Source organism: Odocoileus virginianus, chromosome 27 (genome assembly GCF_023699985.2).
Source record: "Odocoileus virginianus isolate 20LAN1187 ecotype Illinois chromosome 27, Ovbor_1.2, whole genome shotgun sequence".
Lineage (NCBI taxonomy): Eukaryota > Metazoa > Chordata > Mammalia > Artiodactyla > Cervidae > Odocoileus > Odocoileus virginianus.
The window spans coordinates 22571781-22595362 of NC_069700.1; positions in this window are offsets into that span (position 1 = coordinate 22571781).

The following is a 23582-nucleotide window of genomic DNA, read 5'->3' on the forward strand; positions in this document are numbered from 1 at the left end:
GTGGCCAAAGTATCAGAGCTTCAGCTTCAGCATCAGTCCTTCCAATGAACACCCAGGACTGATCTCCTTTAGGATGGAGTGGTTGGATCTCCTTGTAGTCCAAGGGACTCTCAAGAGTCTTCTCCATCACCACAGTTCAAAGCATCAATTCTTTGGCGCTCAGCTTTCTTCACAGTCCAACTCTCGCATCCATACAAGACTACTGGAAAAACCATAGCCTTGACTAGATGGACCTTTGTTGGCAAAGTAATGTCTCTGCTTTTTAATATGCTGTCTGGGTTGGTCATAACTTTTTTTCCAAGGAGCAAACATCTTTTCATTTCATGGCTGAAACATCTTTTAATTTCATGGCTGCAATTACCATCTGCAGTGATTTTGGAGCCCAGAAAAATAAAGTCTGACACTGTTTCCACTGTTTCCCCATCTATTTCCCATGAAGTGATGGGACCAGATGCCATGATCTTAGTTTTCTGAATGTTGAGCTTTAAGCCAATTTTTTCACTCTCCTCCTTCACTTTCATCAAGAGGCTTTTTAGTTCCTCTTCACTTTCTGCTATAAGGGTGGTGTCATCTGCATATCTGAGATTACTGATATTTCTCCCAACAATCTTGATTCCAGCTTGTGCTTCTTCCAGCCCAGCATTTCTCATGATGTACTCTGCACATAAGTTAAATAAGCAGGGTGACAATATACAGCCTTGATGTACTCCTTTTCCTATTTGGAACCAGTCTGTTGTTCTATGTCCAGTTGTAACTGTTGCTTCCTGATCTGCATACAGGTTTCTCAAGAGACAGGTCAGATGGTCTGGTACTCCCATCTCTTTCAGAATTTTCCACAGTTTATTGTGATCCACACAGTCAAAGGCTTTGGCATAGACACTAAAGCAGAAATAGATGTTAGTGAGACCCAAATAAGGCACATGTATTTTCACTGTTTGATTTGACCCGAGAAGCTACACACCATGCAAGTCACAAAGAACAGCAAAGAGTAGTTAGGAGGTATTGATTTTGTTACCTCAAAGCTATCTTGGAATTCTGCTTCCTCCTCTTATCATATCTGTGATTTTGCAGAAGTTTATAACCTCCTTGGTGGTGGTTTAGTTGCTCAGTCGTGTCCAACTCTTTGCGACCCCAAGGTCTGTAGCCCGCCAGGCTCCTCTGTCCATGTGATTTTCCAGGCAAGAATATTGGGATGAGTTGCCATTTCCTTAAGCCTTCATGACTTTTATCTCCAAAGTGAGGATAATACAAGTCCTACTTGTAACATTTATTGGGAATATTAAATTAGATGATACATGCGGTAGGTCAGCCACTGCCCCAAGACCAATGGTAAGAGCTAAATATAACAACTACACACAAGCAATTTCAGATGAAGTTAGAAATTATCAAAATAATTGATTATTCATTTTGCAACTTTGACTCTAACAAGATGGCTACTTTAAATATAGGTACTTCATCACATCATTATATTGAAGAGAAAGAAGGGAGGTAGTTTTTTAATTCTCTCTCACACAAATTAATTTAGGGGAAGGAGGGGACTTCAGAGGAATGAATACTAAAAGGAATTTCAGAAGAATAACTCTTTTCCTTGAAGCAACATTTCAATCTTTCCCCTCAGGCACATGCAAATTTCTACTTTCGGCACTGAGAAACAAAAGACTTTCCTGTATCAGATGCCAAACCCTTTGAGGTAGATGGAGACATGTGTGAATTGAAATGATCTTTGAGCTTCCATTTGAAAATAAAGCCCTAATTTCAAATATTATAGTCCCTCCTGCATTTAGTATTATAAAAATATTGTCACTCTACAGAAGACTTTGAACTGACACTTCACAAAAGATGATGACCAAAGGACAATAAACAAATAAAAATGTACTCATCAGGGAAATGCAAATTAAAACTACTAGGTACTACCACATACGTATCAGAATAGCTTACATTTAAATAATGGAAAATACTAAGTGTTGCTGAGAATGTGCAGCATCTAAAAGTCTGACATACTCCTGGTAAGACTATAAATTGGTACAACCATTTTGTTATATTTACTCCAGTAGTCATATGATCCAGCAATTACTCTCCTTAGGAAATACACAATAGAAATTCATATATACACTAACCAAAAGATACATGCTCTAATGTTTACAGTGGCACTATTTGTAATAGTCCTAATGGAATTAGAACAAATGTCCAACACTGTGAATGGCCCTTACAGACCATGCTGAGCCAAAGAAGCCAAACACAAAACAGTGTATACGATACAACACAATATGACTAAGTAGATAAAGTCTGTGCTGTGCTTAGTCGCTCAGTCATGTCCAACCCTTTGCGACCCCATGGACTGTAGCCTGGCAGGCTCCTCTGTCCATGGGGTTTCTCCAAGCAAGAATTTTAGAGTGGGTTGCCATGCCCTCCTCCTGGGTATCTTCCCAACCCAGGGATCGAACCCAGGTCTCCCACATTGCAGGCAGATTCTTTACCATCCAAGCCACCAAGGAAGCCCAGACAAAGTCTAGAATGAGTTAAAACTAACATATATCTTAGAAGTCAGGGATAGTAGAATAGAATATAAGAAGGGAGATTCAGGGGGTTTGGCAATAATATGTTTCTTAATCTGAGAGTTGATTTCAGGGATGTGTTCAGTTGTGAAAATGTTGCAAGACAGACATTTATGATATGTGCATTTCTCTTTATGTATACTACATTTCAATTGCAAGTATAAAAAATGTTGTCAGCATAGTTATGTAATAAAGTCAATTTCTTTGATAATGTGTGTTAACCTTTTAAACAAAGTTTTTAATGAAGGTAAGAGGCTTGGGACAGAATAATTTGGATTCAAATCTCAAATATTCCCTCTAATCTCAAAAGTTTATTTATATAATGAGGGGCTAAACAGAAATAGTTAGCGTGTATTGAGTAAATTCATTCTTTACTTTTACCAAGGGTAATGATCTTTTGTTTCCTAGTTCCATGATTTTGAATTGGCAGCTTTCTCATTCATTGTTTTGACAAAAAAGACACATTCAGTAAAGTGCCTATTTTGCAAAACTTATTTTTGCTTTTGGAGAAGGAAATGGTCACCCACTCCAGTATTCTCAATAGGGAAATCCCATGGACAAAGGAGCCTGATGGGCTACAGTCCATAGGGTCACAAAAGAGTTGGATGTGACTTGGTGACCAAACAACAACAAATTCTTGCTTGGATACTAGTACATTATTAGGGCAACATCTCTACTTATGAATGTTTTAGGTTCTTCAAGTCTAGATCTAGGTCCATTTTGTAAGGTGACACTGTACACAAACATCTACTAAACCATCTGTGAATGCTGGACAGATATGATTTATCTTTTGCTCTGTAAGATTAGTTTTGTTTATGTCTATGATATTTCAGACATTGAAAGGTTATAAAGAAAACATTTTATTTAACCAAACATAATGTGCTAAACATTATTTTCCCTAATTAATGAACTGTTCTGTCCAATTAGTTAATAAAAGCATACAAAGGACACATCATCAAATCCTCATTCATCCATCTTGCTTTAAAATAAGAGAAGATGAGCTAGGCTCACCACCAGTGAGAATCTTTTCAGTTACGGCTCTGAAACCTCCTCTTTCAGGGGAGTTAACATGTTTTTCTTTCTTATGCTGTGGCTTAAGGAACTCAGTTCTTGCTTATTTCTTCTGTTCCTTACAATCCAGACATGTTTAAGGTGTGACTTCATCAAATAACAAGGTTTTGTTTTTCATTTTTGATTCCTGAGTCTACTCTTTTCCATGATGGCTTCATCTCAAACAGAAAACCTCTGGTAAATTCAGCAAACAGAGGAGACAGAATCTGGGAAACAGGAAACAATAAGCATGGATGCAACCATCTGGATAGAGCAAAATTTTTCATATTCATTACACATTTTTGATTAGTCTGCCAAATTGTCCTATTTTAGAGCATTTTACATTAGTTACATTTGATACAGGACAATACAGAATGGTTATGATACATGAAAGTGACTTCGGGAAAACAGAGGCCATCTGTAACACTGGTATAATTAAGATTCTGTTACTCAAGATATTTCACGGACTCACAATATTTTGGAATTCATTGTATTTGCAAAGGCATCTTTAAATAATCATATCGATTGTTAAAAAGGAGTTGAGAGAAACTAAACCTCTAGAATCACTAACAGCTGGACTGGAAATAGAGGTAGAGATTATACTGTCATGTTTAATAGCAGCACTTCAGTGACACAAGACTAATTTTTTTTCTCTAATTGTCATCTACCCCCTCACAAAAGTTCTTCCTTTAAAGAAAAGGAGGAGTTGGATTTCTGCAAGCAATATAGAAAGAAACTTGAAACAACAAGAATGAAATGACCCAGGACAGTCCTTAGCTCAGAGGGAAAAAACAGCATCAAGGGCAACAACTAAAAAAAAAATATCACCTTGTCATCATTGCAACTCCGGTGCCTTGACTATGCCTGATTGGAGCCAAGGGACATGAAGTCCAGCCTGTCAACATGCTATACTTTCATGGCAAACCCATCACTTTAATGGCTGTATTTTTGTAGTTTATTATTTGATTGAACTCTGAGGAAAGTGTATAGTGAGATGTTGGTGGTTTCTTCTCATATGGAAACTAGCCGAGAACTCCAATTACAGACTAAGTTCCCAACCTCCTCAATCACCTTGCATCAGTGTGCAGCATCGATTCCTAAACAACAACAGAAATCACTATTTTTTTACTATAGTGCTCTGAGTGAATTTTCAAGATTTAGACTTTTTTGTGGTTCTTTGTATACTCCACCAGAAAAAGTCTGGTAGAAACTAATTAGTAGGAAAGCAAAAGCTATCAATGTTTGCTTTACTCTTTTTTCTCCCTTCAGTGTGGGTGGGCATTTATGTAACAGACACTTCTGGGGGTGCTGTCTTAATGCAAAAACAAACAAACAAACAAACTAAGCTGTCAGTGATTGATGCCTCTCATATCACCACCCTACTTCATGATACTGTTCTATTTCCTAATGCCTGGTCTCTAGGGTCCTCCTGCTAACCTCTAACTGCCTGAAAAACTTAAGAACTTATTCTCCATCCTCTTACCAAGAAGCACAAATTCCCACCCAATAAATGAAACAAATTTAGATTATGTTTCTGTATCTTACTGGAAATTTCTTTCAATATGTCCAACAGCTTGGCCTTTGGATCCCTTGATCTCTTCACCATCTAAGGATTTTTCTTTCATCCCAGGTTAGCCATTTACTACTGTTACCACATCTTGGGCCTTATCACCATCAAAACCTCTTCTGCAATCTGTCTCAAGGATCAAGCGTTTGGGAAATCACATACTCTTTTGGCTCATTCAGATGAATACTCCAATTTCAGCACTTCTTTATCTTCAAAGATCTCAAGGTTACTGGCTCTCCCTTCATGTGACTTCATTTTTCCCCTTAAATAGTTTGGATCCCATCTTGATAATCCTCCCTTTAAAATGTCTTTAAGTCCATTATTCTCTTCTCTCTACATTTTACTCATCTGGAAAATATCTGAATTTATTAAACATACTAGTTACCTACTCTGCACTGACACTCAAGCAACTAAAATTGTTAAAATGTGCATAGAGTATTTACATACATACACATGCACACACATTTATTCACGCATCTCAATTCCCAAAGTGGCTATTTCACCTTTAATTTTCTACCAAACTCTTTTAGCCATGTCCCCGCCAAACTCTTGCCTCCTACTTCATCAAGAAAATAGAAGCAATCAAATACATGATAATTCCCTTATATTTTCACTACTTTGTTCAGTATAATCATTGAACCACTTTGCTGTACAGCAGAAATAAACAACATTCTTCAATAAAAATATTGTCTCTTATACATTTTCTGAAAATTCTAACCCAGGACAGGGAGTTGGATAAGAAAACAAGCTCTGGGACTGGCAGACCTGGATTTGAACCCTGGCTCTGCCACTTGCTAGTTTTACAATATTTTAAGGCTCCTATTCTATTAAAAAGTTAATAGCACCTTCATCTTAAGATTTTTATGGTAATCTTAGTATTAGTGCAGCACCTGCCATACAGTAAGAACTCAAGAAATGAGGTGCTAACATTATAATAGTCAAGGTGCCCTACATTATGAGACCTCAATTAATAATTTCCCACATGAGTTACATACTCTGTTTCATAGGTTGACATCTGTCAAATGGGAACCATTAACCTTTTATCATAATGAAACGGAAATTTATAGATTTTTATCCCATTTTGTCTTAACTGCAAAATCATTACCATTTATATAAACTCTCTTTTCCCTTTGATTTTTTCCATAAAATTCCTTTTCCCATTTATTAAACCACAGATGTATAGCTTTGTAAGATACAGTCCCACTTTTCATCAGAAACAAAAACTAAAATGCATCTTAGATTATTTGCAGTGTCCATTAATGAGACACTGCGGAAGACCAGTGGCATCTACAAAAATAAGTTTAGGAGCGCTCAGAAGGGCAAGCGTGTTTAATGCATTGGGTGAATAATAATAGCAGACTATAAGTCCTACTGGAAAGACAAAACTTTGTAGAGCTGTTAATAATTATAGTTCCCATTTTAGTAGGAATGGGTAGTAGGATAAACTTTGGTGGGGATTGGGTGAGAAACTCCATGGCATAAGAAGCTTGTCCCTGGGAAAGTAAAAGAACCAAACAGGAGAAGAAATATTCATTCCCATTCATTCCCCAATATTGTCCACAGATGGCTGCAGCAGGAGAAAGTAAATAAACAGATTATTATACTGACATAAAGACTAATTTTAAAGGTCTCCTATATTAAAAAAAAAACTATAAATCTTAAAAATGAAAGCTCACTTGCATAAAAATGTAATATTATCCACTTAGCATTAAGCTCCTAATGGTTACAATGATTTCAGCTAAACTCTGTTGCCTCCCTTGTGTCATAACCACTATTACCAAATTCTTATACCAAAAGTAGAAAATGAGTTTTTCTTTGCTCGTCCCTGATCATTTATTTTGGATACACTTTTTATCATGGTTTTAAGAGAAAAGCTGCAAAGATGCTACAGAGCGCTCATCTTCTCTGGTCCTGATTGTTTGTGCCTGACATTTCCCTGGAGCCTTAAGGTGACTATGTCGCTTTAGACTTGAATAATATGGCTACCTTCTTAGAATGACCTTTAAAGGTAATAACCAACCCAGCATTTTGCTGATTTCTCTGTGGTGTTTGTTCTGTATGGAAGTCATAAGAAAAAAATAAAAGCAACAGTGAATGAGGCCTTTTCAAGGTCTAATCAGTTTAACAGGCCTTATTCATGGGAAAGGTTATGTGAGTAGGTTGCAGAACAAGACACTGCTTCTCTTTCCCATATGATTCCTGAAGTTTTAATCCCCTCTTTCTCGAAATGTCTTTTCCCTGCCCAAGAGAGACTTATCCCTGGAAACTGAAGCCTCAGAACTCACATGACAACTGCCTTCACTTCCCGTTCTTGATTCCAGAATGACAGCTTCAACTCCATCCTTGGAGGAGAGAGGAGACAGCAGTGAGAATGGAATAAAAAAAATAAGTGCTGAGAAACAAGTCTGTAATCAAGTCAAACCAGTAATATTTCATTTGACCCATAGCCACAAGGTCTCATCTTTTCACTGAGATCCCTTATTGGTGGTAAGGGGACTTCTGTGTGGAAAAGGCTAGTTCAGCAGCTGCTTCAAGGTTACAGATGGTGGCTTTGGCAAACTTCAGGGAAGACAGCTGAGGCTCTGTGCTGTCTCTGCACTTCTGGCCTTGCTCATGTCCCCGAGATGAAATTACATGGAGCCGTGTGCTTCTCTTCAGAGCCTTGAGTCCTGTGAGAAGCAGGTGATGTGCAAGTGTGTTTGAAACTTAAGGAAGTTCAGGGGGCTGCCTAATGAAAGCTTTCACAACCCCTGTCATCTGAGAAGACTCCTACCTCTGTGCATTTGATAAATAACTGGGAAGTCAATCACCTACCGATCTTAAGCGGGAGAGGAACTTTGTGGCTGTTGTTATTTAGTCACTATATCACATCCGACTCTTTTCAACACCATGAACTGTAGCCCTCCAGGTTCGTCTGTCCATAGGATTATCCCAGGGGAGAATGCTGGAGGGGGTTGCCACTTTCTTCTCCAGGGGACCTTACTGACCCAGGGATGGAAACTGCATCTCCTGCACTGGCAGGTGGATTCTTTACCACTGAGTCCCCAAGGAAGCCCAGAAGAGTATTCTTCCTTTATTGTAATAGGAGAGACTAGTAAGAAATCAGTGTCGAGTTTGGATGGTATATACATTTTATCATTCCTTTCATTTTAGTTTTGGTGCTTTTCCTTATCACTGTCTACAAAGTTAAAAAGTTTCATAATGTTACCTTGGCAGGGAAACTCTAAGAGATACATAAGAAACTATCATAACAGCTTTTGATATAAGTATGAATTATATTTTTCTAATATTGTATGCAATCAAATATGTTTTATTTGCAGAGGTTATAAAACATTAAAATTTGTCCTAGATATATAACTTATGTAAGCGCCACAATTGATAATAAATTTTTTCAATATTGCAATATAGAAATCTAAGGCTAAAAATTTTTCATTTTTACTGAACAGTCCTGTAACAGTATTCCAACTATATATCTTTATATATACAGCTAATAAATATCTTTATTAGCAATAACTCAATTTTTCAGATTCAAGCAATGCTTATTTTATAATATACTTCTATTTATGTTAAAATTCCTAGGGGAAACAATTAAGAGAAAACACTTGTTCTGCATAATTGATGCTTTATAGGTATCTAGGAAAGTTGTGCAATTAGACCCTAGGGGCTCCACCAGTGATTCATCACCATCTGGAACATAAAGCTCTAGATACTGCTATGGTTTGTGTTTCTTTGGTTGAAGTGGCAAGCATAACATTTTTTTTTTATCTTTTGTCAGAGGTAAGTGTTTAATATTCTCAAAGCATCTTGTGACTGCATATATGCATAACATGCAGTGCAGGATCAGAATGGACCCTGTTCTCCTCTATGAGGATGCTAAAGGGAACAGATTTTTTTCCTCCACAAGGAAAAATCACAGAATTATGAAAACAAAATCATAAATCTTCGGAGACCATCAAAATCGGTTTTTTCTTGGGAGTTGACTTTCACTTCCACTAGGTTTGCCATGAAGAAATTGCCTTGTAAAATTCTCTGGTTCTAGGGACCAAGTTAAAACTCAACTTCAAGCACTCTGTTACTCTCCTATGATTTCCCCTGCTTCATATGCCTGTGTTTTTTATTTACTATATGATCCCTTGCCCAAAGAAATCTTCTATTTGTTTTATTCAAAATTTTATGTTAAATAATTTCTTAAATATTTATATCATCTAATGCCTAGCCCAAGAGCATAGAATAATTTACAGTCAGTACACTTTTTTCAAACAAATGAATTTAAGTTTTTAAATGTTTCTGTTTTGTATAAAACTAACACAATATGTGTTGAGCAAAATATCAGGTTCTCTATAAAACAGCTACAAATTTAAAGGAAACATTTGGTTTGAAGGAATTAACAGTTGAAATTCAAGGTTCATCAGGCAGAAAATAAATATGGAGATTTTATGCAGATTTGTGTCATCAACTTTGGTACTTTTCCTTATCTTTATGGATAATAAAGTTCTAAAAGAAGCTAGAGAAGAGAGCGGAAGCTTAAAACAGCAAATATGACCTTTCCTCTTATTAATTCAAGGCAGGAAATATCAGGTCTCCCCTGATGGAAAGGACAATCAAAGGCCATTTGCAGATTACTTTTAAAGAACCATATGAAACAAGGATCCCCAAATTCCTATAAACACAGGGTCATTCCTATCTATAGGAATAGGAAAGAATAGCTCTAAAACATTCTTTCTAAATCAGAATAATTACAGTAAGTTAGGATTATCAAAATCTGATTCTATAAGGAGCCTGGAGAAGGCAGTTTGTTTGGAAAGCTGGAATAGGGACTTATTTTGAAGTTATATTTTCGTAGCAGACATGCTATGTTACTAAGCTTATAGATCAAATTTTAGCGGCTTGGAATCAGACAGATGATGGAAATTATGTTCAAGAAGAAACATTCTTCCCCAGACTACTCCTTGGCCTTGACACTGTTGAAACTTTATGAACTCACAGATGCATTTGTCCGATATAATGAAGAATTCTAATAGTACAGAGGAGCTTATAAAACATTGTGCTTTTCCCCCCTATATTACATAACCTATTTAGATATCAAGCTATTTAATGATTGTGTCAAGATTAATTTAGGAAATATTTATTTTCTTTAAAATGACAGAAGAGAACTGTCTTTTTTTTCACCTAATTAACCATGATTATGAAAAATCAAGATAAACTACAAAAAGCTGTAGTCAAGACATAACTTGGTTTCAATGTAAAGCACTTTCTTTGGAAAATAGAAGACTATAGAGTGCTGATTCTTAGCCTTGACTTTACACTAAAGTGACATGGGGAAATTTTTAAAAGATTAGATGTCTGTATTCACCCATAATGATTTCGATTTAATTAGTCAGTGGTGGGGATGAGCATTATATTTTCAAAAACTCCAGGTGCTTCTAATCTGCCATCAGGGTGGGAAAAGCCTGCCAAAAAAAATTAACCTCAAAACCCTAATTGTGAAAGGGAATATTAAATTACAGTTTGGAATATAAAGTGGATTACAAAGTCATATTCTGGCAGTTAAGAAAAATTGTTCAAGCATTCTGAACATTTAGGAATTTAGGAAGTGTAGAGGCATAAGTCAATACATGTGTGTATAACTGAATCACTTTGCTGTGCCCCTGAAACACCATAAATCAACTATACTTAAAAATTTTTTAAAGACCATTTAATCTTGATTGATTTTAATTTAATCACATCTACACAGTTTTCTTTTCATTTAAGGTAATATATCTACTGGTGCCAAGGAGTAGGACATGAGCATTTTTGGGGGGCCATTATTCTACTCACCAGATTCAGATCAATTTTACTTAAATATTTCTACTTATATGGCCTTTGGCCCAGTTATTATTTTTCCCCACCAGCTGTGTAATCTCTTGATTGCATTTCCACCCTCTTTATATAATTTTAGCTTTTCTGGTTGTGCAGGATTTATAACATCTCTGTTCCCCCAACAACTGCACTACCTAGCATTTGCCCTTTGCTCAGATATGAGCTCTGAGTTGAGTTCTTCTTAGGCAAGTATTCACAGGTCAGTACTGACATGTGCATTTTCTTGAAGTGATCTTTGATCCTAGTAACATAACCTCCAACTCATCCCCTTGTCTTATCTTCTATATGTCTTTCTGAGGGATTACTGTGGATTGATTTGAGTCAGATATTTGCTCTACTACTAAAACTCTGTGGTCTTACCTGGATTTTATCTGTAAGGTGTGGATAATATTGCCTACTTTATCTGACAGTCTGTAAAAACAGACCAGAAACACATTATCTTTTACAGAGTAGATACTTCATAAACATTTGTATCCTTGTCTGTTCTTGTTTATTTTCATCCATTGTTAGACAGGAGTTTATTTTTAATTAATATCAATGTTTCCTTGTTCCCTATTCATTCAGGTGCATGTTTAATTCTTAAATAATAGCCATTTTTAGCAAATAACCAATCTGCAGTGTGTGGTATGATACATGTTCAGTAACCTATACAGAATGTTTGTTGACAGAAAGAGTTTTTTCTCATAGAATAAAATATACAATTCAAATCTATCTTGTAAATAATCAAGTATTTAGCTGTATACTGCATAGGTAGTCTCTTGATTGTTTCAGATGACTTACATAATACAGAGTACATTCCGTTACTTTAAATGGAGACCACATGACTAAAAGATGAAATAGAGAAAAACATTTTCTTAATCTTTAGAGAACTCTTATCTCCTAAATATATGTTAAAATAGAGATCGAAAACTTAAAAGTTATTAATTTTCAGAGTTTCCTCAGCCAACCTCCTTTGTTTTTTTATTTTTCTGTTTCTCTTTTTCTAGTCTGTGGCCAGGGTCCCTATTATCTGAGAATTAAAATCCATGCCTCCAGCTAACTAGTCTGACTGACCACCTTCTTTGCTTTCTGACTTCCATTGCCAAACCATCTCACATCACCTGTTTTCCTTTCTTTGACTACCTATGAAAGGCAAATATAGTCTGACTGAAAGATTATATGCAATTATTAACATTATATGCAACCTTCCCCTAATTATTGTGGTCTTCCTCTGTACTAGCCATGGCCCTAAACATACAGCACTTCAAAACCCAGATTCCAGAGCCATTAGAAACACCCCAAATAGAATTCAACAGATCAATATGGTAACAATACGGGAGCCCTAGAGAGGGGAATCTTGTGGCCTGAGAGAGGGAGAAGGTTGGAGGGTGATCAGGACACTCTTATAGAGAGTCAAGCAGATTGATTCAATTATAAGTTCATCAATAGGAAATTTAAAAGATGAAGTCAGCTAGGCCCAAAGCACTAAGAGTAGAAGGCAGGAGACAGGCTGGGATGGCTGAGAGACACAGCCTCCTCCCTCTGACAAGACTGTGCTCTTCCTTGTTATTGGGCTGTGCCCACAACTGAGAGTGTTGTGGACACTCAAGCCCCTCTGTGTAACGTCCAACAGAAGAACTTTCATTCATGATGAAACAACTCATGATGTTTTGCAAATAAAACTGCAAGCAAGGGAGTTGGGGATGCTAATATTGCGTGAGAAGTCAACAGTAGATAAAATATGTGAACAAAATTAATGCTAATGTTTCAAAGTTTAAATTATTTTTCGGATCTCTGTCATCTTTGGAAACTGATGCGTGGATCGTTGTATTATTCTGATCTCCATATGGTGCTGCAGCTGCAAACTTGTCACTTTAAATCACTGACTTTGAAAATATATTTCTTCTAATGTGATTTATCTTCTTCAGATTCCAAATGGTGTTACCAATTATCAGTGTAATGAAGCTATCCATTTCCAGAAAGGAAGCCATTTTACTTTGACTTAATTAATCGTTGATCATTTGTTCCTATAGTTTTTTGCATAAAGTATGCTTCTTTCTTTCTTTCATGCTTAAAATATTAATACAAAAAAAAGAAAAGAAAAGTGACAGTAAAAACAAAAAAATCCCCATGTCATTGTCTGCCAGAGAAATCAATAGGAATAAGACTTCATCTCACCTAGGATAAATCCTTCCATTCTCCTATTGGGTCTCAGGATGACTCACCCAATCTGTTTGGAGTCATTCAATTTCTTCCCTGCAGCCATGGATGTTAATATTTTCAAGTTTTCTCTCAATGGATTTAGAGATGCCATTTCCTGCTGGCTGTCAGATGACAAGGGCAGACCTCAGTACAACATTGGTTTTGATTGTGTTTCACTAATGTCGGTCATCTAATTTCCTCATTGTCCTTCCTCTGCTATACAACTCTGTTTCTTCTTTTTCCATCCACTTGGCCTTTGCTGAGTTGCATCACATTTGCAAAGGTTTACAAAACAATGAAATTGAATTTTTTAAGTTTACTGAGTCAAATTCCTTTGTTTTTCACACAGCATTGAGTTGCTTCTCTTGCCAAACTCTTGATAAAAATACAACCAATTGTTTTCTTTTCCAACATGCACAGTTAATTCAGAATTCTAGTTTTATTCACAGTATTTCCTACCCTTTGAAACACTTGCTATGCACATATATAAGGAGATCTTTTTATTTATTTATTTATTTTTTAATTTTCTGGTCAATAGTGAAATCTGCATTTTCTGTGCAAAGAGCAGAGGTTTCTGTGATAATAAGTGTTCTCTAAAGAAACAGGAACAGTAGGATGGATATGTGGGTATGTATATACACTCCTCAATAGACAGAGAGAGATAACTAGAACTATTGATTCTATCTACTGAAATTATATGGAATTACGGAGGATGACAGAGCCTAAGTGTGCCATCAGCAAGTTGGAGACCCAGGGTAGCTGATGGTGTAGTTCCAATCTGAATGTCAGCAGGCTCAACACCCAGGAAGAGCCAGTGTTTCAGAGTGAGCCAGAAGACAAGAAAAAACTAATATCTGGGCTCAAGGCAATCAAGCAGGATGAGCTCCCTCCTGCTCCTGGGAGGGTCAGCCTTTTGTTCTGTTTAGGTCTTCAGCTGTTTGGATACAGACCACCCATATAAAGGTGTGTAAGCTGCTTTACCCAGTCTACTGATTCCAATGGTACTCTTAAAAATTACACAAGTGAACTTACATGCAAAACAGAAACAGAACAACAGACATAGAAAACAACTTTATAGTTGCCAAAGGGGAAAGGGAGAGAGGAATAAATTAGGAATTTGGGATTAACATAAACATACTATCTATATATAGAATAGATTACCACTGAGGACCTACTGTATAGCAAAGGGAACTGAAGTCAATATTTTTTAATAACCTGTAAGGGGAGAGAACTTGAATATGTATATATACATATATACATGTGAATCAGTTTTCTCCATGCCTGAAATTAACAGAATATTGTAAATTAGCTATACTTCAATAAAAAAAATCAAATTAAAAATGTTAATCATGTCCAGACACACCATTACAGTCTCACCCAGAATAATATCTGACCAAGTGTCTGGGTTTCTTGTGGCCCAGTCAGTGGACATGTAAAAATTACCGTCACAGTTCCCTATTACAGTGGACCAATTTGGAAGCTAAAACATCACCATCCTAGTTGTGAAAACTTGTGCACCTCACTTATACTCTCAGCCTCCAGTTTTCCCTTGGAAGGTAGTAGTGTGAAATGATTATTCCAAACTGAGTATGTACAATGAATACCTCTTAATCTCACTGCAGACAACATCCCATAGTTTAGGTAAATTCTATAACCCATTTAAACGCTAGAATTCTGTGCTCCTAAATTGGTAGCTAAGGAAAAGGAGAAGTGATTTGGAGGCTGCCACAAAACCTTCTGTGCAGAAGGATCACGAGAACATATTCTCATTTCTAGTCTCATTCTCATAATAATCTGGAAGAAGAGTGAATGAAGGTTTTGCTCAGACTCTCTTATTAATTTTTTTCTTAATCAAAGTGGAAGGGATGCTTCTTTTAGAAGAAGAGCTTGGTTATGACATTTGCATTATTGTTCATTAGTTCCCTAGCACTGGTGCCTGCAAAGTGTCATTCAATTTATCTCTTTCAGTAGCTGTGTTTATAGTCATCCTGAGCATGACTATAAATGAAATCACACTTAAGAATTATAATATAATATATTATAATCATACTTAAGAATTATGAAACTGACATACTATTAATATTTGCAAGTAGGCATAGAGGTTTCAACCTCATAATCCATAATCCATTTTATCTACTAACTGCTCTCATACTCTCGTCTTTCTAGCTTTTGAAAACATACTACCCATAACCATTAGAAAATAGATAGAATTACTACACACTGATGGCTTCACACCCTCAGCAGTTTCTCTCAACAAGCCCTCCACTTCACTCTACGTACCTCCAAATCCACACCTAACAAGCTCTTCACAGATTACCCATAACATCACCATTTGATACCAAAATTGAAATTGTTAACCATCCTTAACAAATATGTGTTTTCATGAAAAATAAAATGTCAATGTTTCAAGAAATAATAGTTCAAAAATCTGTCATATTGATCTCTCATCATAAACTTATCTAGAATCTGATCACTTCTTGCAAAACTTATTGCAACCATCCTCATGCAAGACACAGTCCCCTGTTATGAAGACTATTGCCAAAGCTTTCTAATTACTCTTCCCTTTTCCATCCTTACTTCCCTAGTCAATTCTCAAAACAGCAGCCTATGTGATACTGTTAGGTTATCAGTGAAACCATGCTGCTTATCTTCTCAAAAACTGGTCATGGCTCACCTTTCACTTCCAAATGGGTGAGTCCCAAATGGGCATCTTTGAGCACCTATGCTATTTGTTATAGCTTCCTTCTCTCTGTTCTAACCATTTTGCTTTTCCTGCCATTCTTTGAACCGACAGGCATGCTTCCACATCAGTGGCATGGCCACGTAGCCTGAAATGTTCTCCCCCAGATAGACAATGGCTCCCCTCCTTCAAGAGTTAATCTCTGTGCAGGCAAGTTCAACTATATCACCAACTGTTTCACTCACTCACACATTCCTCTGTTCTACTTTTGCCCCCATAGTACATGCAAGCCTCTTACAGACCGATTTAATTAGTATGTTTATTATCTGTCTTCTTTATTAGTATGTATGCTCCACAGAGGCAGGTATTTTGTCAGTTTTATTCGCTGCTTTATCCTCATCATCTAGAATAGTTCCTGATATAACATCGGCTTTTAAAAAATAATTGTCAAATGGATGAGTGAAACAAGCAAAAAAAAAAAAAAAAAGATAGGAACTATTTTCTACTTTATCTGAACTTAGTTTATACCAACATAAATTACATGTATGTTGTTAATACAAAATAGAATTTTAACCTAAGATGTTTAACCTAAACAACAGATGAGGCATTTTAGCAAAGTTACAGATTAAATAAGTATTGGCATTAAATTTTTAAGAGAAACATGTTATTTAAGATTTTGGTTCTCCCATTAATTAACTGGAAACATTTGATTCTCAAATTATTTTAGAGATACCAAAAGCTAGATTTCTATTTTCCTCTGATTTTCACTAGGCAGTTTCCTTTTTTTTTAGGTTTTGTCTTTGTGTTTGGTTTAGTTTTTAATTTACTTCACATCTTTGACCACTTTTGTCTTTATATAGAAAATGTATCCGATTAACCTTAGGGGGAAGAAGTAAATAGCCAGTTACCCTTAAGAAAAGATTGAGTGGGCTATTTTAAAAAGGCCTTTCTGTTTTATATCTCAGGGTTCTTTTATATCACACAGAAAGCTTGGCTCTCCAGGCTAAGGAAAATGTTTGCATTTTAATGCAAAATTTTCAGAGTAATCCGGGTTTATTAGCCTAATCTTGCAGCACTGCTGCAGATGGCCTGGATGCTGGTGGAGCCTGGCAGGGAAGGTGAGGGAAGGACACAAAGTGGTTTACACAGTGTGGCTCTATGCAGGGTGCTTACACTTCCAGCCCTAATTATGTCCTGGGGGGCAAGGCTTTCCAGTTAGCAAAAGAAAACTTCAAGGCCAAAGAAAAACCACATTCTGAAATATCCTGCTCATGAGCGAGAAAGCATGGTTAAGAATTCATAAGCTCAGCTCCTCTGGTTGTTGTTGAAGTAAGAAGTAATGATTTGTATTGAAAATGAGGGAGAGGGTGTTTATGATGTCTTTGGGTTAAGATAAACATTTTATTTAGCATTGTAAAAGATTTGGGGCAAATGCCTCCGTATGATTAAGGATTCAGGATGTTTCAATTATTTTATTTTCACATATTAATGCTTTTATATATTTATTTCTAAAATATCTATTGAGCACCTACTTTGGGCCAGAAACCATGCTACTACCGGCTGAGTTACAGCAAGCACAGAGCATGCGTGGGTCCTGCTCTCTGGAGCTCACTATATGGGATGTGTTAAGTCACTTCAGTTATGCTCGACTCTTGGTGAGCCCCCATGGGCCGTAGCCCTCGAGGCTCCTCTGTCCATGGGATTTTCCAGGCAAGAATACTGGAGTGGATTGCCACTTTCTTCTCTAGGAGATCTTCCTGACCCAGGGATCGAACTCAGTTCTCCAGCCTTGCAGGCAGATTCTTTGCCATCTGAGCCACCTGGGAAGCCCACTGTATGGGATGCAAACAAAAAGTTAATTTATAGAGTAGTGAGTTCTAGATTTTAGCCAAATGAAGCTTCTTAGTGACTTACTTAACGACTTCTAATTTCCTCGTGATGTTTTCTGATGATGACGAACCTGAGCAGGACCCTGCAGGGCCTTCCCGGGGACAGTCCCCACTCCCGTGCCCCCCACCTCTTGTTTGTAGAAAAGCTTTAGCTTCCCAAGCCTTCCTAGAGTTCCAAAAGGCAAACTTAATTGGTGAAGTAAGAAAATGCAGAAACAAAGGAAAGCAGTCAAATAAGACAAAACAGCTTAGCCATAAAACAAAATCAAGGACTCTTAGTTCCTCCTCAAGGGCTGTAGTTAGTATTCTGAGTCATAGCCTTGAGTTCTTTTGCAGATACTAAATGCCCCCACCCCCTTCCACCAGTAGAAGAAGTTAACTTAACTGCATGTTGACCAGCAGCACATTACCCCAGACTGGTTGGATCAGAAGGTCGATGACTGAAATTCCAGAAACACATCGTCCTGTTACTTCACCATCAACCACCGATCAGATAACTAAGCCTGAATTAAACACACACCCCACAAGCCTCTCTCTCATCTTGCTTTTAAAATCTCTCTTCTGAAAGCCATTGAGGATTTTGGGTCTTTTGAGCATGAGTTGCCAATTCTCTTTGCTTGGTGACCACTTTGGGCAGCTTGCAATAAATGCTATATTCTCCTTCACCACAATTTGGTGTCAGTAGATTGGCTCTATGGCAGATCAGGTGAGCAGACCTGAGTTTAGTTTATTAGTTTAGGGAAAATGATGAAGGGTTAAAAAATGGTATTTATTTGGTTGAAGCTTTGAAGAAAACATGGAAGGTTTAAAACAGTCACATTGCAGAGTTAGGTGGCCAGGAAAAAAAAAAACAGAAGGTGTGGTGTGTTGAACAAGGCTGAATAATGAGAGCACACCCGAGTCTCTAGGTTATGTTAGAACCAATCTATAAGGCTGTGTGCTTTTATTTAGCAGGTTTTAACATTTCATAGAAGGCATATAATTGAATTTGTTCATGGTTGGGACTTCTCCATTTGAGTAAAAAAGAGAAAATGGAGCATATATGTTGAAGTCAGATTAAATGATGAATTAGAGTCTTAGCTACAGAGAGAAAGAAGTGAGGTCAGATTGGAGTAGAACAGGTTGGAGACTGGACATTTAAGGTGATCAAGGAGAAGGTACAGCGGGCATAAAAATCAGAAGACGGTGGCCAAAAGGTCAGGTGCCTGAAATTAATGTTTCAGATGAAGTGTCTTCTGTGTAGCCATGTCGCTAGAAAGAAAATGAAGACAGAATTCACTGCAAATGACAGGTCAAAGAAATATAAAACCTGCAAGTTGGATGTGGCAGTCGCTAAAGTGAACCAGGGTGATGGTCCTATGTGTGGGAAACCAGAGGGCTATAAGTAGGTACCACAGTCTTCAGAGAATGTGAGTGAGTGAGCAAGAGGTCAACACAATACCACAATAAGAGTTTTAACAGGACAGCAGGAGTTTTAACAGACAGGGAGGAGAGTGATGCTGTAATTATCCAAGGGAATGAAGAGGTCTCCAGTTCTACTTCCTTCATGGAGTTGGGGCTAGGGACAGGTCTCAGAGAATGAGCAATCTTCGCTTCACCTGTTGCTTCATCTATTATGAAGATATAAAAGTTCTGATCCCAAATGAGATAATAGAAGTGAGCTAGTTTTGAAAGACATAAGGTAATGTGACAAACCAGATGTTTGAGGAAATGTGTGCTGGACAGTTCTGAGACAGAATAAAACAAACTTTTTTTAGGAGCACAACTTGATATTTTTCTTCCAGTTTTATTGAGATGTAATTAGCAAATAGCACTGAATACAGTTAAGGAGTAAAGCATAGTGGTTTGATTTACATACGTCATGATGTGATCATCACAGTAAGTTTAGCAACATCCGTCATCTCACACGGATACAAAATTAAAGAAATAGGAAAATATTTTTTTCTTGGGATGATTTACTCTCTTAAAAACTTACATGTAAAGCATACTGCAGTGTTAATTATACTTAGCATGTTGTACATTACATTTCTGATACATATTTATCTTGCACTGAAGTTTGTGGCTTTTGACTCTATTTATCCAATTTCTACCCTCCTAACCCTCCCTCCCCACCCTACCATGCCTCTGGTAACCACAAATCTGATCTCTTTTTCCATGAGTTTTGTTTGTTTGTAACAAGTGTCTTTTTAACTACTGAATTCACTGCAAATGAGAGAAATCCCCAAAAGCCACAGTAAAGAGAATGCAGGAAAGCAGAGCTGCAAATGAATATTAAAACCAGAGCAACAGCTAAGACTTTTCCAATCCTGGCAAACATGCAGCCTTGAGTTTTAAATGCCTCATAGAAGATCTCAGGCTTGTACAAGGTGGAGATGTGGAACTAGAACACTGAAATAAAGTGAAGTGAAGTGAAGTGAAGTGCAAGTCGCTCGGTCATGTCTGACTCTTTGCGACCCCATGGACTAGAGAGTCCATGGAATTCTCCAGACCAGATTACTGGAGTGGGTAGTCTCAGGGTAGATTCCCTTCTCAAGGGGACCTTCCCAACCCAGGGACTGAATCCAGGTCTCCCTCATTGCAGGCAGATTCTTTACCAGCTGAGCCACAAGGGAAGTCCAAGTAGTGGTTAGCCTAGTCCTTCTCCAGTGGATCTTCCTGACCCAGGAATTGAAGCAGGGTCTCCTGCATTGCAGGCAGATTCCTTACCAACTGAGCTATATATTCTCAACCCCAAATAATTGGATTCCCACAGAAAACCTGCCAAAGGCAAGACAGTTCAAGTCAGGACTTTCATTTGGCTGAATTTTAGTCAAAATTTCTCTCACTCCCTCTGGATTTTTCTCTTTCCCACTGGATACTAACTTAGCAGAATGTGGCATTCCCTCCCCACTCTCTCTTTACAAATTTCTCTAGAAGAGAGGGAAAAGCAGATGCTCTCCATCTCAGACAGACAACAAGCTTATGGACTCTCTCAGGACCCTCAATTAAAAACACCTCACCATCTCTATTTTCTGCTGTGGTACAGAAAATAGACTAGAATCTTGCTAATTTCTCAGTCCTTCCTGGACGCAAGGCACAGGTGTCCTCTGCTCTCAGATTTCCAACCTACTTGGGAGGTGGGGAAACTATTATTTTCTGCTGGGAACTTCAGCTCACAGCAGCTTCTTTTATACATTTGCACTGTGTCCTCACTGCAATTTTTTGTATATCCTCTCTTTATAGAGAGAAAGACTTTGACCTTTGATACACATTAAAAACATGCTTTTAAAACTCAGATGTTTTCTCTCAAGACTTCTGTGTCTGCTGTTAAAAAATGCCACCTTGGGTTTCAAATGTCTATTTAAGAAAAACAAATCTAAATGTCACTTCTTTTTTCTCTGAATTTTTGCAATAAAAATGCTGCTCTGAGAGCTACAGAAATGAAAAGCCATAACTGAGTGGATGTAGGGCAGGTCACACGCAAGGTTGTCAAAGATTTAAAAAATAGTAATCCATGTCTGCTAATTCTTCCCAAAATATAAATTAATAGCTGTGCAGATGTTTAATCTTATGTGCCTTTTACACTCTACTTCAAAGCTTTTGCTAAAGACAAACAGGATATGGATGAGTATAAGTTTATGTGGAGTTGACTTGGTGAGAGGATAGGCTAAGTAGAGAGTCTTCCCAGGTTGCTCCAGGGGTAAAGAACCTGTCTGCCAATGCAGCAGACATAAGAGATATGGGTTTGATCTCTGGGTCGGGAAGATTCCCTGGAGAAGGAAATGGCAACCCACTCCAGTATTCTTGCCTGGAGAATCCCATGGACAGAGGAGCCTGGTGGGCTACAGTCCATGAGGACTCGAAGAGTTGGACCCAACTAAAGAAATTCAGCACACATGCTCATTAGGCTAAAAGAGGGGCCACCTGTTAAGATCAGTTTAAGTTGGTTGTCTATGCTTTAGCCATATACATACCAGAATCACTTTATAAATCTTTGAATAAATATGTTCAGTTTCCCCACGTCTTAGAATTACATTGTTCATATGTTCTTTCCCAGATTGTTAGGTATTATTAAAAGAAGACATGCCAACATGAACTGCACGGTGGCTAATATTCAGTAATTATCATGGATTACATGGATCTTTTTAGTGTAATTATAAAAAAAAGACTCATTCAGTTATAAGTAGATAAGAAAACTGACCAAAATTTGTTTAAATAAATATGATTTCTTTTAGATTCATACAGAGCCACCAAAAGATCTGGTTTCATCTTCTTCATCTGTTAAAATCTCAGTCAACGCATGAGTACTAAGTTGCTTCTGTTGTGTCTGACTCTTTTGCAACCCCGTGAGCTGTCGCCTGCCAGGATCCTCTGTCGAAAGGATATTCCAGGCAAGAATACTGGAGTAGGTTGCCATGCTCTCCTCCATGGGCTCTTCCCAACCCAGGGACCAAACTCACATCTTTTATAACTCCTTCATTGGCAGGAAGGTCGTTTACTGCTAGCATCACCTGGAAAGCCCATCAGTCAAGGCTTTGAGTCTATTTTCAAGTAGGATCCCTTTTGAGGTCTCAGCGTCACTGTGAATAGCATCCATGGTTGCAGTCTTCTAGGTTCATGTCTAGTAAGAAGAAAAAATAAGAAAGAGTCCTTGGCCTAAGTCTCATGGGGCAGGGTTGGACGGCATGCCCATTCCTGAAGGAATCTCTTAATGGAATGTGATGGTAGCTTAAGCCAATCCAGGCTTCTCCTGGAGTTAACAGGGAGCTACAACCAAAGCAAGTAACCTGAAAGTGGAGGAAAGATAGTTCCCCCAGGAAATTCAGAGGTGTGTCTCTAGGAGAAAAGTGAGAAGCTAAAAGTCCATGTAGGTCCCATTTTTCTCTTCTTTTCCCTTAGACTCTAGATGAACTCAATTCATGTATCTTTTCAGAAGTTCTCAGATGTAAGGAATAGTTATGCTCTAAATTTTACCCTACAGATCATGAAAGGCTCACTTTGTTGAAATAGTTAATTTTGAAATAGCAGAAATACCAAAAAATGCTATTTATGATTCAATATTTATTCTCCTCTTCTTCCTTAAAACTGAACGTTGATTTTATTCCAGGTTCTTTTTTATCCAGCTAAAAGAATTAATTTCCCATCCTCTCTTTAAGCCAAGTTTGGTCAGTTAACATCTGACTAATACTGTTGAAGTGGAGTGTTTTATGGAACTTCAGTAAAAACTTCATATAAGAAATTCACTTGGGAAGAGCACTTTATGCTTGGATGAAAGCTCCAGACTAGGATAAAGGAGCAGTAAGTGGGAAGTAACTTAAATGAGTGTCTCATGATCATGAAGTCACCACAGGAGTCCTAATGTGTTTATTCCTGAATTATTTCTTGCAGGGAAGGAATAATGTGTAGCTTGAACCACTGCTACTTGGAATTTTCTGGTATATATGCATTCAAACTTAACCCAAAGACATTCAAGTTTATAACATTCATGTTCCTGGAGACCAAAGGCCTATTTATATAATTTCTGGAGACTGCTTGCAACATGAACATTACTATTTTATGTCAAGAGCCTCGGCTTTGCAATTTCCCATATACTTTGGACTCTAAATCACTGGTGTTCCAAATATCCAGATTAGAAGCTAGGTCATTCACCAGGAAATATATATTATGCCTGCAAGCCTAAAACTCTGCTTGTTCTAGACACTTGCCCTGTAGCCACTTCAGCTTCCTGATATTGTTCATTTTGCTACTACATTTAAATCTGGAACATTATTTCCAGAAGTTTCCAATTGCAAAAATACATGTAGAGATGAAATTTTAAAAAA